The sequence below is a fragment of the Symphalangus syndactylus genome, chromosome 23, assembly GCF_028878055.3.
Source record: "Symphalangus syndactylus isolate Jambi chromosome 23, NHGRI_mSymSyn1-v2.1_pri, whole genome shotgun sequence".
Classification (NCBI taxonomy): Eukaryota; Metazoa; Chordata; class Mammalia; order Primates; family Hylobatidae; genus Symphalangus; species Symphalangus syndactylus.
Window position 1 is genome coordinate 63,754,946 of NC_072445.2, and position 17,088 is coordinate 63,772,033.

The 17,088-nt window shown below is 42.8% G+C and overlaps 1 protein-coding gene across 13 annotated transcripts in view; it reads right to left on the reverse strand.

The window, feature by feature from the left end:
• Window positions 1-17,088, reverse strand: part of RREB1 (ras responsive element binding protein 1) — a 202,491-nt gene that overhangs the window by 101,411 nt on the left and 83,992 nt on the right. The window contains exon 1 of one of the 13 annotated variants that reach the window (XM_055263012.2): window positions 11,564-11,631. The exons of 9 other annotated variants lie outside the window; for them this stretch is intronic. The gene's annotated coding sequence lies outside the window, so the exon portion shown is untranslated. Of the gene's footprint in view, window positions 1-10,033; window positions 10,165-11,563; window positions 11,632-17,088 lie in introns of those variants that run through there. 3 more of the 13 variants (XM_063632934.1, XM_055263013.2, XM_055263014.2) reach the window with 3 other exon arrangements.

Sequence of the window (17,088 nt, forward strand, 5' to 3'; positions counted from 1 at the left end):
TGAATCAGGAACAGAAAAAGTTATACCAACCTATATATGTTAACTATGCGTTACAGCAAACCTAAGTGCACAGAAGACTCAAATTCAGTACTGTTAAAAGCTAATATGACAGTGTTTCAAATGTACCTATTAATCTGATTATTAAAACCTGGGTCCAGCAATGCTCCACACTTACGTATATAATATCAAACCACTTGAGAACCAGTAGCAGGTATTAACAACTCTGGGGAGCTTTCAACCCTGGGATTTCCATGAAAATGTCCATTAATACGTAACAAGGCCAAGAAAGAGTCTGGTATAGCACCATGGAGTGCTGAAGTGTTCTCTACCTATAAAATGGAACTACTGAGAAGAATAAAATTAGCAAATAACCTTGAAAAAAAAAAAAAACCAGCCAGGCCAGGCACAGTGCCCACGCCTATAATCCTAGCACTCTGGGAGGCCAAGGTGTGTGGATCACTGAGGTCAGGAGTTCGAGACCAGCCTGGCCAACATGGTGAAACCCCGTCTCTACTGAAAATACAAAAATTAGCCGGGGGCGTGGTGGTGCAGACCTGTAATCCCAGCTACTCGGGAGGGTGAAGGCAGGAGAATCGCTTGAACCTGGTAGGCGCCAGGTTGCAGTGAGCCGAGATTGCGCCATTGGACTCCAGCCTGGGTGACCAGAGCAAAACTCTGTCTCAACAAAAAACAAAAAACAAACAAACAAAACCCAAAACCTAGTAATTTCTGCTGAGTAAATACCTTTTATTTTCCAAGTTAGGATTATTCCTCATGGCCAAAAAGCCACGTGGACACTATTCCAGGTGAGTTGTTCAATTCTGGGCAGAGACATGAATTGTGGAAGAACACTGAGTAAAATGAAGACAAACCCATAAAAACAGAACAAGTCACCTCTCAAGTCCATTCCAGCTCTAAAATTCTATGGTTTTTTACAGTAAGTCTTAGTTGAGGGCACTCCTTCCTTCCAATTCACCATTGGATGGTTTAAATTTAACTTGAGACTTCCTTTAAGTTCAGGATTCTTTTCCTATAGAGACTATGTTTTCCAGGATGTCTATGACTTCTCTGGTGCCTAGGGATCTCTGGTATCATTTGCTTTTAAAAATCCATGACATTTTGTATATTCTTTTGGTGATAAATATGCACAATTCACATTAGGAATACAGACAAATGGCCAGGCGCGGTGGCTCACAACTGCAATTCCAGCACTTTGGGAGGCCGAGGCGGGCAGATCACCTGAGGTCAGGAGTTTGAGACCAGCCTGACCAATATGGTGAAACCCCGACTCTACTAAAAATACAAAAAATTAGCTGGGTGTGGTAGCACGCGCCTCTATTCCCAGCTACTCAGGAGGCTGAGACAGGAGAATTTCTTGAACCTGGGAGGCAGAGGTTGCAGTGAGCCGAAATTGTGCCATTGCACTCCATCCTGGGCAACAGAGCGAGACTCTGTCTCAAAAAATAAAGGGAATACAGACAACCTGGTATGGTATTTGGACATCATCTGAATCTGTTAATGAATAACTTTTTTCTACAAATCTGGGCAAGATAAATAATATTTTAGTATATGTCTGACTATACTGAAAGGTTTATTCTAACATGTCATGTTAACTCATGAAGCAGCTGCACATCACTGAGGGGAAGGAAAGTATTCAGAAATTAGTTTTCCACACAAAACTCCTGGGTGTAAATCATTCTAAAGTATCTTTCAAACTTCCCTGTTTCCTTAGGCATAGCATGGTGAATCAACGTATGATTAATCCAAACTTTTGTGGGGGTGACTCAGGATCATCATGATGAACAACTTACACTAGGCTGCCTCTGGAAACTAGTGACATACCCCCCCACACACTTTACTTCTGCCACTATACCACATGGCTCTGTTGGCTGGAAACTAGTGACATGCTCCCCCCACTTTACTTGTGCCACTATACCACATGGATCTGTTGGCTCGAAACTAGTGACATACCCCCCCCTCCACTTTACTTGTGCCACTATACCACATGGCTCTGTTGGCCATGCTTGTTTTTCTCAATTGAAAATTTTCCTGAGATAATTGTGGATACACAGGCAGTTGTAAGAAATAACACAGAGGGCTCCCCTGTCCAGTCTGTGAAATTCCCCCAATGAGAATCCACCGTGCCGTCTGAATTCTTGTCTCATCCTCTAACATCTTTCCTGCTTGTTGTCAATGTGTCTCCTTCTGATGGCTTTTTTCCATCCCCAACACTGGCCTCACAAGTGTAGACTGGAAAATGTGAGACAAGGTGGTCAGGGCTGTATCTACAGTAAGCATAAATAGTGCTAAAGTGCAGGCCTAAAGGATCAATGGGAATCAAGGTAGGAGTGTTTACAGTACCAGGACTTCCTAACACCTTTGTGGCTTTGAAAACTTTATTTTACATACCTCTCCCCCCACGTATATCCTGCTGGCTCTCACTCACATGCACATCGGCTGAATATTCTGGACTGAAGAATGCCAAATAAGCGACCTCTACATAAGCAGCATACTACTTTTGAGTCAGCTAGCTAATCAATTGCTATATCCACAATGGTAATTGGCACTCCAGCAGTGCCCAGTGTCTTACTGTGAATACTATCTACCAAGCCAATAATAGTTTGGAATGAATATACATAGCTTAAAAAACAAACTGTTTTTTGTTTTTTTTTTCCTGAACTCACTGAGGTTTCTGAGGAAGTTTTAACTTATCAATCACTGGTACTATGGAACAATTCAATTACCTAAGTTGAACGACTGAGGTTATAAGAAAGATATAATGAAGAGCATTATGAATGTGCTTTAGAGACCTCAGTAAATGAGAAAACTGTCACTTTGTTCTTCTACTGCATTAGGAACTTCTCAAACAAAGAAGCTTGATGGAGGCAGACAGAGAGGGGCTTATCAGCTTAGGACACGGGAAGGATGGTACAATTAACTGTCACACAGTCAGATATAATTCACTCTGATGAGGCCAGAGAAAAGAAAACAAGGCAAAGAAAGGGCTCATCTTGTCCCTTCACATAATATCCAAATATCCCAGCACGGAAACCATCTTTTCCTCAAAGGTTATCTACACACGTGGCCTAGAAGAAAGGCAGTAAGCCTTTGGGGAGTGGGGGAGAAGGAAGGAAAAGAAAACAGGAGGAGGAAAAAGGAAGACCTCTTATCTGAACCACAAATGCCTCATGCTGCGCACTCCAAGCTGAAATGCAGTATCATAGGTATTCTAAGGGTGGAAAAAAAAAACTGCATTTCTTTCCTATTACTGATTCCTCTCTGCTTCACAGACCCAGCTCAGTCAAGTGGAAAACGGCTGCCATGAGTTCTGCAGAAGCTGCATGTCTTGCCCTGGCAGTGTGAAGGTGAAGCAGACTTCAGAGGTGGACAGCTCAGGGAGAATCCAGAGAGGACACAAAAAAGCACACCAGGGCACCTTCTCCACGAGCCACCCACAGTCCATTTTACAGGCTAGAGCTCACCCTCTCAAAGTTAGAAGGTGCTCCAAAAACAGCTGGAGACTGGAGACCATAAACTACAAAATGCATGTGATGTTAAGATACTAAGAAAAATACGGTTTCATTCTAAAACAGATGCACACAGAGAATTGTTTCTTCTGCCATGACAATACAGTTCCTTAGCTTTCAGAGTGCCAGACAAACTAGAATCAGAAACATCTTCCAAACAGTGTGAAGATGGAAGGAAAGAGCTCCTTTTCCTCTCCCTCCCCCACTACCTCCTCCCCACCAAAAAAAAAAAAAAAAAAAGAAAGAAGAAAGCCACGACACACCAGAAATAGCCTATGTGAGTCTGCTTCTAACAGCCAAAGGATGTGTGCACTATGAGCGGCTCCCTTGCAATGTGTGTTATAGTGAGCTCAAGCATGACTATATATGGTATGTTTACGGAGTGAATGGACACAAACACGAAGCAGAACTTATATCAGACCCAAACTGGCTTTTAAAGCCCTCAGTTCCTCCACATTTATGGCCATAAGACGTCCCCTAAGTCAGAGCTAACTGTGGATACTTCCAGCAGCAATGTCTCCTGACTTACTGGCACCAAGTTGCAGTGACTCCACCTCACCGCCCTCCCTGGCTGTCTGCGTGTGCAACACACTTCCTTCTTCGTCCCCACCTCGCCTCCTCCCCTCCCATCTCCTGCTTTCCCTCTCTCAGGCCATCTACCCCACAGTCCCACAGAGACATAAATGCACATTCAAGAATGCTGCTGCTGAATGGGGCCTATGTTACATGACAGAGGGCATGGTAAGCGGGCCACAGACTGCTCTAGAAACAGATGGCAAGGCTGAGGCCCACAGCCACTGCCTGCTTCTCACACAGGCTCCACAAAGTGTTTTATTCACATCAATGTTCTGCCTAGAAGGAAAGCCAGATACTGAAGTGTGTGTGTCTCTGTGTGTGTGTGTGTGTTGGTGGGGGGAGTATAGTCTGAAGACGTATTAAAGTCCTGGCGGGGGGGGGGTGCGCAGAGTAGGAAGGAGAGGGATACAGAGAGGTGGCGTAGGGAGGTAGGGAAAGAGAGAGAGAGAGAGAGAGGAAGGCTTCATCACTGGCTTTAACAGTCTTGCCCAACCTGTTCTGCGGTATGTTCTGTTAACTCCTTTCTGGCAAACAGATGCAAACAGCAACCCCTTTCTTCCCTCTTCTTATCCCCACAGGCATAGGGGCAGTTACAGGCAGAGAAAAGTCCCAAAGAAAAAGACAGGGCCCATTACTGACTGAAATAAACCCATAATTTTGTTCATCTAGTATGAGACTTCCACTATCAGCTACTGGGGCTGACATTTCACTGGAAACTACCAACCTCACAGGCCCTCTCCATCTCCCAACTCTCCTCCTGACCCTGCAAAATAGGTAAATCAAGGTTAGGTCCTCTAAAATAGATACATCAAAATTAGGCTGAGATAGGTCCAGTTTTCACGCACTTGAACAAAGCACTAGATAAGAAGGAAGCATCAAGTTCTTTCCTTCTTCTTTGGTTGACATTAGGCATTTACAGGGTTAATAAGGGCAGCCTGAAGACCAGAAATTTACCTGCTTAGCAACAGAAGCATCAGCTAAGCTGTACTGGTTGTTTTGATACAGGAAAAGCAGTTTCTACCTGGTGAAAATTCCTGGTGATGTTTCAGTTGCCATTTTAAGCAACACACATATTAATCACAGGTAGAAGCCAGCAAGAAACTATGGGAAAAGGAGAAAAGTCCAAGGAGACTTTGCTCAGTTGAAAGGTACAGATCAAAACCAACCACCAAAACATGGGACCACACACGTAAACCTGCTCTGAAAATTAGAACAGAGCTGAGAAAACTGCTCTTCGAAGCACTAACACACAAGCTCATTTTCCCTAACTTGTTGCTTATGGCTGCTTTGTCTTCACATGGACCTTCAGGATTCTTCAGGTAGTGGAAAGAGTGGGTGTCTTTTTTAATCATAAAAAGACAGATCTTCCCCTCTACACACTGAGACGAAAAAGAAAGCATGACTCTCACAAAAGATTACACTTTCCCCCATTAACTATGTTTGTATGTCGCAATTTTATCAAAAATGCAGATGTAACCCAGGGCCTTCATAATCTCTCTGAAGGACAATGAATAAATATATCTACTTCAAAATTCAACTACAGAAAGCTTCTTCATTTTCAACAAGTGACTGTTTCATTTTTGGAAGCTCCAGGATACCAAGGCACATAGAGTTGGTTGCTGTAAGATGTTTACTGCTGCCTTAACAGAAATTTATCTCCTTGGCTGAAGCAAGGCCTAAACGCAGTTAGAACTGACAATTTGAACCAGTTGTTGAATATGTAAAGCACAGCAGAAAAAGATTAAAATATACTTTATTAACTAAAATACAAAGAAATAGAAATAATTTGTTAAAAAAAAAAAAAAAAAAAAGGAATAATGTCAATGTATACAACCAGAGAACACAACACCATCATAATGACACAGGGTCAAAGAATTGTCTATGTGAGAAAAACAAAACAGAAGTGAAAATCCTAACATTAATGCTATCACCTTTGGATAAGACCATGTTTCAATAGCAGAAGAATGAGGAATTAAAGTTACTTATAAATACTCTTCAATATCACATTGTAAAGTTTGGTTTTGGCAGTTTCCCTTAAATTCTTTTTTAAAAATTAAGTTTCGGCCGGGCGCGGTGGCTCACGCTTGTAATCCCAGCACTTTGGGAGGCCGAGGCGGGCGGATCACGAGGTCAGGAGATAGAGACCACGGTGAAACCCCGTCTCTACTAAAACTACAAAAAATTAGCCGGGCATGGTGGCGGGCGCCTGTAGTCCCAGCTACTCGGAGAGGCTGAGACGGGAGAATGGCGTGAACCCCGGAGGCGGAGCTTGCAGTGAGCCGAGACTGCGCCACTGCACTCCAGCCTGGGCGACAGAGCGAGACTCCGTCTCAAAAAAAAAAAAAAAAAAAAAAAAAAATTAAGTTTCACATTATAATATAGTTGACAAATTAAAATTGTATATGTATGGTGTACAGGTGAGGTTTTGATATATGTATACATTGTGAAATGGTTAAATCAAGCTAACATATCTATAACCTCATATACTTATTTTTTGTTATGAGAACATTTAAGATCTAAAGTTCTAAACTGAAGACATTATTTGTGCATAAAGCTCAAAAAGAAAAAATATAATGACTTAGGAAATAATAAAACTTTCTAACTTCAACCCAATTTAAAGGAAAATTTGGAAGTCACATATTTGAGAATATAAAAAAAGTGTGCAAAACCAAGTCACAAAAACAATTCCCCCTTTAATAAAGCAAAATACTTGCACTTATTCAGGATCCCTAGACCAACAGTTTGACCAAATTAAAACCTTATTTCTGAAACTTACGTTTGAAAAAATGTAAGTTGGGTCAAAGAAATTCTAGTGTGGACAAAATGGTGGTATTTAAAGCAAAAATTTGGCCTATGCAAAAAAAAAAGAAAAGAAAAAGAAAAAAAGGCTGCAGTGATGCACACTGGTCGCCGGCAGAGTGGGCTGCAGAGGCCAGTTGTATCTAACAGTTGTGCTCCAAACAACAAATGGTGCATTCATAAACTGCAAAAGCAGAGGCTGTTCAGAGGCTGTAAAGTCTGCACCCGAATGATGAGCGGCCGACTTTGCTGTTGTTCCACAGTAAGGGAGTGAAAATAAAGGACTGAATTCAGTTAGAAGCACAGGCTGTCACTTCAGCTGTGGCAAAACGGTCTAGATAAAGAGGCCCCAAGCACCATTTACTCTCTTCTAACAGGAGCTGGGTCTAATGATAATTGAGTCAACACCTCTCTACATAAGATAATACTGCAAGAGCCAGTGTCCGGGGAAAGCCCAACTAGAAACCAGAACATGCACCTCCCCACACCCTTCTTGGTTTAAGAAAATATTCAGCACCACAAAACGCATAGTCTCAGACCAAGGGAGTGAACGACCATAGCCTGATTACCTGTGACACTGCCTCTCCATGCCCTTAACAAAAGAAACATCTGGTACCAGCTACTCAGCATCCCTGAAAACTGTCAGAGTTCCAATTTCTTAAAAAATTAATGAGCCGCATTTACACCTGCCAGTGCTGAAGGCCTATCAGGGCTAGCACAGGAACCACAATGCCTCACTTAATAGAAAACACACAGGTTTGCAGCAAGCAGGCAAGCAAGCAAGCAAGCATCAGATGGGAGAATTTCCTTATGTATCATTTCCTAACCCTTTTAGCTGTATTTTCCCCAAAAATCCCAGTGGCTCAAATGTATTCATTTGTCTCAAGACAAGTTTCCAACACAAATGTAAAAGTGACCTGTTTCTAACGCAGTTTTGAAAGCTTTATTAGGACTTTGTATTTGCATCGCCTGGGAAGCTTCCAATGCCCCAGTCAATGGCTCATGCTCCACCAGAACCTCCTAGAGTGGGGTCCCAGCATGTGCAGAAGAGAAAAGTCACCCCCCATGAAGAATGAAGAATCACTATTAGGAGAAAAGCGACCACCAAAAGTGGTACAGCAAAAGTGAGGTAAGTCTCAAAGTGGAGAGAGAGGGTGCCATGTAAAGTCACTGAACTCGTTCTAGGGTCCTAGAGTGCCCGGTGCTGGGGTCGTCCCTGCCCGGCCTTGGGGCAGAAGTCAGTGCCCTGGCTTGGTAAGCTGGCCCTACATGGTTCCGCCCATCACATTGCTGCAGAGGCGCCAGCTCATGAAGCAGGCCTGCTGGGGGTCAAGCCTGACCCCACGAACTGTCTCAGACTAAGACATGGCACACTCAGCAAGGCGCCTGGCAGCAGGCAACCTTTAGCCACCGGGAACAGCCTGATGGTTACCAGTGACCTGCTGTCCTCACTGGTGATGTACTTCCAGTACAGAACATCGAGAAACTGCGTCCGGGAGGGAGACTTGACACCAAGGGCAGGCGGGAGGAGACAAAGGCGTCCAGCTTTGAGAGGGGACAGGCACCCGGTGGTGCCGAGGGCAGCGCAGCTGGGAAGGGCATGGGAACTGGCTCTCGGAGGAGGGTATATAAGCGGAAGCCACAGGAACTGGTTGGGTTTTGTGTGGTCCTCCACCTCCATTCTCAGAAAATAGACTTTTTTTTTCTTTTTAAATTAAGACGGGGTTTCACTCTTGTTGCCCAGGCTGGAGTGCAGTGGTGCGATCTCGGCTCACTGCAACCTCCCACCTCCCAAGTTCAAGCGATTCTCCTGCCTCAACTTCCTGAGTAGCTGGGATCACAGGCACGCGCCACCACGCCCAGCTAATTTTTGTATTTTTTTAGTAGAGACGGGGGTTTCACCATGTTGGCCAGGCTGGTCTTGAACTCCTGACCTCAGATGATCCGCCTGCCTCGTACTCCCAAAGTGCTGGAATTACGAGCGTGAGCCTACGGGCGAGGGCCACCGCGCCCAACCCAGAAAACGGCTCCTTTTAGAAAGGAGAGGCAATTATCCAGCCCTCTGCGGAAAGGGCCAGAAAGGCCCTGCCTCCTGGCCCGGCCACCCGGCTGCCCGTTCTCCTGGGCTCTGTCCTACACACGCCCCGCTCCTTCCAGGTCCACTTTGCCACAGGCAAGTGTCTGCACCCCTCCTCCTCGTCAAAAAAAGGCTTTAAGGAGCATTTTCTAGATACGTGGTTTTTCTTTTAAACAAGTTTTTGGCGCTACCCATCATGAAATACCCTGCTACGTTTTTATTCTGAAATAGCCATCGGGGAAGCCAAATGTTTCAATGGGGACTTATTTGGGGAAATAATTGCATAATGCGAGTGGGCATGCTCATGTCTATGCAAATCTTGTGAAAATTTAAAAGTGGTCACAGGCTAAATGCCCTCTAGCCAAAAAAAGGCGGGGGGGGGGGGCCGGCGGGCACGGGTTCGCTCCAAGCACACTCATCTTCTAATCTTTCCCTGAGAGGAATTTATTTTTTCTAAGGAGCTGAGTTGCTAAAGGCATCTCTGAATAGCTCTGGTTGTTCATTAGGTTGTGTCGCCAGCGGCCGTGCCCTTCGCGGCTGAGGAAAGTGCGGCAAGATCCGCTGGAAGATGCGGCTCTACTCACAGGGGAACGCCAGCGCGAACGAACACCGAGCCCCGCCCCGCCCGGCCCCCGCCAGCCCGCCAGCCAATCGGCGCCCGTCGCCCTGACTGATGGCCTCGCTACCCGCTCACCGGACACCCACTGCGGGAGCCCCAGGGGCGGCCCGAGGGGGCTCCCGTGGCCGTGGAGCCCTGACGCGGGCAGTCGGCTGCCCGCTCCCAGCCTGAGGAGGGCACAGACAGACCCTCGAGGCCCTGGGAGGGCCGCCGGGCGCCTTCAGCTGTGCGAACACAACTCTACTCAGACCGTGTTCCTGAGGCACAATGGCTGCCCGCCTCTGAGGGAAGGCACCCGCAGTTTTCCCCTCGCCCCTCCCCAGAAACAGAACAGGGTGAAAAGGCCGTCCGGGGCGGGGCAAGGGTCACCCACGCTGGCACTCGAGGGCCAGCGCGCGCGAGCCACCATACGAAGCCTGGCGCGTGCAAGCCCACCTGCGAGCAGGACCAAGTCCACTTTCAAGTTTAGGGACACCACCCTAAGGAACAACTCTTGTTCTATCTTCGCAACTTTCCACTTCAGCCTTAGTCATGGGGCAGATCCCGAACCCGCTGTCCAGCTAAGGAGTAAAAGGCGAGGACCAGCGGCTTCAAACTTATTGGATCGGAGGGGCAGGAGGAGAATAATTTTTGTCAGTAATTTCTTAAATGTTCGTGTCCTTTTCTCTAAAAATAAGTACAAATCACATTCCTGTTTTCGAAAATGATAGGCAAAAGTTGGGGATCATTACATGATATCCAAAACACGTTTATTCTGTATCTGTGTTTCAGATTTCATCTTAGCACTTGGTTTACGAGTTACTGTGCTAACTCCAGAAACGAAATAGATTATCAAAAGGCAATCCTGAAAAATCTTTGAGAAAAAAGGATATCCCTATAAAATTCAAAGGAGTCTAAGAATCACCACGATAAGTGTTGCATTACATCTTTGATAGGGCCTTAAGAATCTTTCATCCTAGGAGGCAGCCCTGAATAAAACTTTTTCTGATTGAAAGAAAAATAAAACCATGTTTTAAAGTCACCTGTCTTGCCACTCACAGCATCTGAACAAATATTTTAGCTTCAGTACGTACAAAAGCTGGCAAAGAAGCCGTGTGGCAGGCCCACATAAAGAGATTTAAAGTGTGAAGCCTGATGGTCTTTCCCCTAAATTCTCAATAATTAAAAAAAATTCAAAATCCATGTGACCTTGGACTCTCTCATTTTCATCTGTCTCTTGCAGTACACTCTCTTTGCTAACCATTCAGCACACTGCAAGCTCTGATAAAAGTAGTTAATGTTTACTGAAACCTGCGCATGAACTGTACTAAACCTGATAGGAATGAAAAAGGCAAAGTTCTGTTAACAGCATCTATGTACAATAAAAAGGGTGGGTGGGGGAATGGACCAAGAAGGAATTTTTTTTGTAGTCTGAATCTAAAAGTTCTGACTGATAAAATATAAATTTCCAAAGTCTAATGAATTGAGTCAATATATATCACCAATTAAAAGATACTTTTAATCTATTTTATCTTTTTGGAAAATTTTGAACACAAATATACCTGAAGGATTTTACAGATTTTGTTTTTACAGAACTTAAATCTGTTTATATTTCATATTCTCTCATACTTTTTTTTGAAGGCCCAACTACCTGATCAATAACCGATTCAGTTATATTGTCAAATATTTATTCGTTTGAATAGCTACACACAGGTTATAGCAGAATTATTTTATGCAAAAATAAATTTAACATTTCAACAGTTATCTAAAATGTTTTTTCTCCCCTTAACTCCAAATGTAAAGTTAACTTCAGTCGAACCAGATCTTTAATTTTAACATTTCTTACCATTACATTCACTCAAAGTATATTGAGTTAAATATCAGAACCTACTGATATTTTTAACTTACTGATACTGTCTTTTCCTCCCATTTCTACACTATCCCTTTTTCTCCTATTACCTCAGTTAAAATAAAATTTCAACTTACAAACATATACATACACACACTGTACCCAGAACAGGATGCTCTCAGGTGTTTAAAGCCAACTTTCTCTCTCCCCCACCCCCCCTCCCACCTTTGCTTAAAGGGCAGCAATAGAACCAGTCACCTTGGAAACAAACATCACTCAGTGTTTGCAGAGCAAACAATGGTACCTTTTCAGCCAGTACCAGGCAGGCAGGGCAAGGGGCAGCCAAGCAATTCTGGACCTTACAGGAGTGTTAACATATTGTATTCATTCAGTGCACGAAAAAGTAGTTCAGTACTAAAAGTGAAATGCTCTCAAATGTGTGAACCTTTGGCTAGAAACCATACACAAAAGTGAGTAAGGTTTAGAGTCAAATAAGGCTACCTACTAGTTAGAAAAAAAATCTTTTCATTATTTTTGTAATTGTTTTATGTAACTCATGAATAAGGTAAACTATACTCTTGTTACGGAGGATTACCTTCTCCAGCAACTAGGAACAAGTTACTTTTAAAAACAAAACAAAAAAAGTGTCATCTAATTGCTCCCATGAAACAATCATATTCATGTCACTTTTGTCCCAATATGCTAGCATATATTGATTTTTAAATGTGTATACTGCTGGGTGCCTTAACCCACTTGTGAATTCCTGGTATTAATAAAGAAATATGAGTCTGAGCTAGAAAACTGTCAATTTTCGGAGCACTTTTTAAAACAGGGCCAAACAGATACATAAATCTGTAAGAGCTATGGATAACAACCACCACATTGACCTTGGGTAACAATGACTAAACTTTCATTTTCTGAAGACTTACAAAAGCTAATCATTTGGGGGAGCTCAAGTTTTAGGGGAGATTCTTTTGTTACTGTTTTTAAAAAGCTCAACTGGATAGTTAATTTAAAAAATATTCAAGTGTCTTTCAGATCCTTCAGAATGAAACTTTAAAATGTTCAACGTAAGTAACAGTTTCCTCCCTATTCTGGGTGTGTGCCGAAGTTTTCCTTCCCACCAATTAAGAGAGAAGGCTGGGCCCAACTGAATTATTTGGACAGGAGTTTGATGTCAGTTAAATACCACAGTAACTGGCATTTTCTATCACCTCCAGACTAAAGGACAAATGCCTAATTAACATGGACCAACATGCAGCTTAAACTGGAAAAGTGCCTGTCCTTTTTCTTTCTTTTCTTTTTTTCTGAAAGATTTAGGTCTTTAACATCCTTGAGTTAAAGTGCACAAAGGGTGTCTAATGCCATCTGACTGAGGTGTAAGAGTCTAATTAACTAATGCTTTTTGCAGCGATAGTAAATCAGTTAACATTATTAATCTTCCTGACTGGGCATAAGTGAGTGAGGAGGGCTATTGAAAAGGAGCTAAACAGTTAGACTGGGTACCCTTGAAAAAGAAAAGGAACTCTGAAAGTGATGACTGATGATACTGAAAATAACTGAGAAATACTTAAAATCCAACTGCTTGCCGGGCCTACCACCAGGCAAGACACTCTGAAAGCTGAGGCTGCAGCTCCAGGGCAGAGAGAGGAAGAGGAGGAGCTAGGCGGCCGTGAAATGACTCTCATCTCCCATCCTTCCCTCCCAGCATCACCGAGAGAGACCCGACTCTCATGTGCTGGAGGCTTCCCTGCCTTAAATTAACACTGTACCTTTCTAACTAATGTTTTTAGTAGACCACACAAAAGTTTGGAGTAGTTTGAGCAACTACTCCAACAGTGGAGCCAGTTAGGCTAGTTTCCATTCATCAACAACTATCTTAGCATTTGGCTTCTTAGTTTCATCTGCCTATGTGTTTGGCATCCAAAAATGCGCATGAATATCATACTCATGTTAGCAAACCGTACTTTATCAAAGGCACTTCCTGCATGCAAACATCTGAAAAGGACAACAGCCAAACAATTTCTGCACCAGGGCTTGGTCTGTCTGTCCTGAGACAATGGCAGTAACTGCAGTCATGCCCTCCACCCTCTTTTCTGGATTCCAACCCTCTATTCCCTGCCTCCCTGTACGGAGTCTACAAGGCAGCTCCTTCCCTGGGGGCTGCGGGGGGAGGGGGAAGCATCAGGTCTAGCAGGCACTCTCTTGGTCCCTTGCCTGCTCCTGCCGCCTCCACCCAGGCCTTCCCAGGAAAGCCAGGGGACAGGGCTGCTCAACTCCTGACAGCAGCTGGATGTGACGAGTTGGCTTTGGGGAGGGAACTCCCAGTGCTGAGCCACTCCTGTCGCCAGATCCTGGGTGATGACCCTAAACCCAGCAAGCTTCCTCCATCTTCTCGAAGAACATCTCAAAGGAGCAGAGTTGGAAAGGGAAGTGAAAGAGGGAGGCCAGGTGCCGCGGTGGCTTCATCTTTTCCCCTCCTCAATATTTCTATCAAGTTTCTGTTTCACTGCCACCTCACATAAGGGGGATATGAACCTATGCATACCTTTTTAATGAAATTCTGAGGCAAACACAACACGTTTGGTTAACGATGGGCTTTCACAAGCCACCTGATAATAAAGAACTCTTGAAAACATCAGGCTTCAGAACTCAGTTCATCCTGAATAAAGATATTTATGATTTACTTATTGTTTTAAATGTCTTTAGAGACTGTTATTTGTTACTTTGCACACCATTATACCTAAAAATCACCTCTTCTCCTGTTCAAAAAGGTAGGTTCAAGAGAAAACTTTTCATTTGTACTCCTAAGTTTATTATATATTCATGACCTCCTCCTCAAATAATGTCTCAGGCTGAGTGTAGTGGCTCATGCCTGTAATCCCAACACTTTGGGAAGCTGAGGATAGAGGACTGCTGGAGCCCAGGAGTTTGAGACCGGCCTGGGCAACACAGCAAGACCTTATCTCTATTTAAAAATAAATAAATAAATAACATCTCTTACAAAAAGCTTAGTTCTTTACTATTATCTCCATATTGCCTAGCCATTGGGATCTGAAGCTACTGAAGGGGGGAGAAATCCTAGCCAATTAAACAATTCTTCAAAACAAACTAAAATCCTTAAGATATGATTTATAACTCATTTCTACTTTTTAAAATACTGGCATTACTGACATCTATAAACAAAGGCAAGAGAGAAGGTGCAGATGAAGTTGCTTTTCAAATCAAACTTCTACTCAAATCAGAATTGTAAAATTATTTTAGAATTCTTAAAGTTTGGTGGGCTTTTTCCCCCGGAAACCTGTGTGAGGTCAGTTCCATCAAAAGTCATCATCACCCCGATCACCTCCTCAGACATGGGAATCTCACTCAGCTGAGACCAACAGTTGGAGGAGGTACTGGTCCCATTGTACAGATGGTCACAGCCCTTTAACTGAGGTCAGCTGACTCGCTTAGTCATATGCCATCTCTCTCACCAGGTCCACCACAGGATGGTAATTCTCCCTGCCTGTGTAGTAAAAATCCAGTTTCAGTATTAGCAGAAAATCCAAACAATGTTATCTTCCCAAATCCCATTCTTTCCTGGGCTCAGTTGATCCATACTGTCTACCTGTTTTGCTAAGTTCCCTAGAGCAACCTGAAAGGGCTATATAAGCTTGAAATAAAGATCATGTTAAATGTTTTTGAAAATATACAGATGGCACATAAAACTTAAACGGAATACCTGCTCCCAATCCCAACTCCTAGACAAAGGTAGAATACTGGGTTGCTTTTCCTGTAGGTAACAAGCACATCAGAAATGAGGCAGTCACCTCCCCTGCCTGCATCTTGGAGAGTTAAGTGATGCAAGAATGCTGTTGTTGTCAGAACCAGAAGAATAGCAATAAAAGAGGCATCACTGTGGAATAACCACAACTAAGCCACTAGACCCCATTTGAAAAAAAGGAAAATGGAACCACAAGAGAATGAAGTCAGGTTTTTGAGAAAGGTCTCAATCTACCAGCTGGTCTTTTGGCTGCTGCCCTGCCTAAAGGCAGCTTTCAGAATGCTTAGAATTTCCCTGGATTTATGGTCCTAATCCTTTATATGGTACTTTCCAATAGCTTCCATCCTTACAAAGGTTTTTGTTTACGTTTACTGATTAAAAAGAAAGAAAATGCTGCCCATGGGTATCACTGTGTCATCTCCTAAGAAGGCACAAGGAAGATAATTCTGCCCATTTTAGAGATGGAAAAACCAAGGTGTGAAGTATATCTTTTTCTATTTTAATCATAATCAAGGTTGGGCTTGCATTCAGGACCTTACGTTCGTTAGTCTTCTAGCTAACAAACCCAGTCCTCTCTCTAATAGATCACAGTAGATTAATTAAAAGGGCCAAGGGAGAGTCATTATGTCCAAATGTTTCTTACAATCTGGCTGACTGCATTCTCTTCCCCAGTTGAATTCTTTGAAATGATGAGGAAAATGAGGTGATATCAAGGGCTGCTCTGGAAACCGTTCAATGTATGAACAGGTGGAAGAAAATATATCTTCCTAACTTGTCATACAGTGGCGTTTAGCTCTAGAGTTACAGAACTCCACTTGCAGTTCAGAACTAGTCTAATCATTATTTTCCTGACATTAGACTTTAGGGTTACATATGCAGGATCTGTCTTCCTCTAGGGCAGGGGCCCTCCAGGGAGCTATTTCAAGGGCTCCACTTAATCATTTGCTCATCAAGCATCTAGAAATTAATTAAATTTACACATATATGTACTATTATTTTGCAAGTATATGAAGATGCTGCTATATTTAATAAAGATAAGTGCCACTAAAGTGTTAATAGAGTTTTTCTGTCATTAGAGCTTCTCGACAGAATCTAAAAAAATAATTAAAATCATACTTGGTCTGGAAATTTTTTACATTAAAAGAGTACCTTACATTTAAAAAGATTGGGAGTAATTGCTCTAGAATGTCCAAATAACATGACATTGATTAAACATCCAATAAAAATACAACCACAGATAAAGGACACATCACATCATTCCTAACATTCACAACACAGTGCCCTATGTAAGAGAACAAACACCTTCCTCTCAAGAGAGGCCAACCCTCTAGCAGAAGGACTTTTTGAACTGCTCAATTTGTGTTTCATCAGTAACCCTCACGGGTTTGGGGTAATAAGACAGATCACATGCTATCCAAAAACAAACACACACATTTTGTCAGTTCAGTATTTTCCTCTTTAAAATAAATTTCTGATGAACTACGTATTCACAATTTACCATAAAAAGTTTAATACTATGTTGGTTTCATGTAACCTAGAAGATAGGTTCCTTCACTCATACAATGAGTGCCCAGGGAATGCAAAATAATTATAACATTAGCCTATGACACTGCCCCCCAAAATCATGCCACATCAAAATGTGATTTTCATGTTCAAGAATATTTGAGTACACCGAAAAAGACTTGTCATATCATATTAAAATTTTTAAACATATGATATAAAGACATGTACAAAAATGGGTTTTTTTATTGTCCACAATAAATCTCATTTTTGTAATATGTGTATATATCCATAGAAAACCATCTAGAAGGAAACAGTAAAGTATCAACAATGGTTATCTCTGACTTGTGGGCATAAACAATTTTACTTTCCTTTTTCCTTTTTGCATCATTAGAT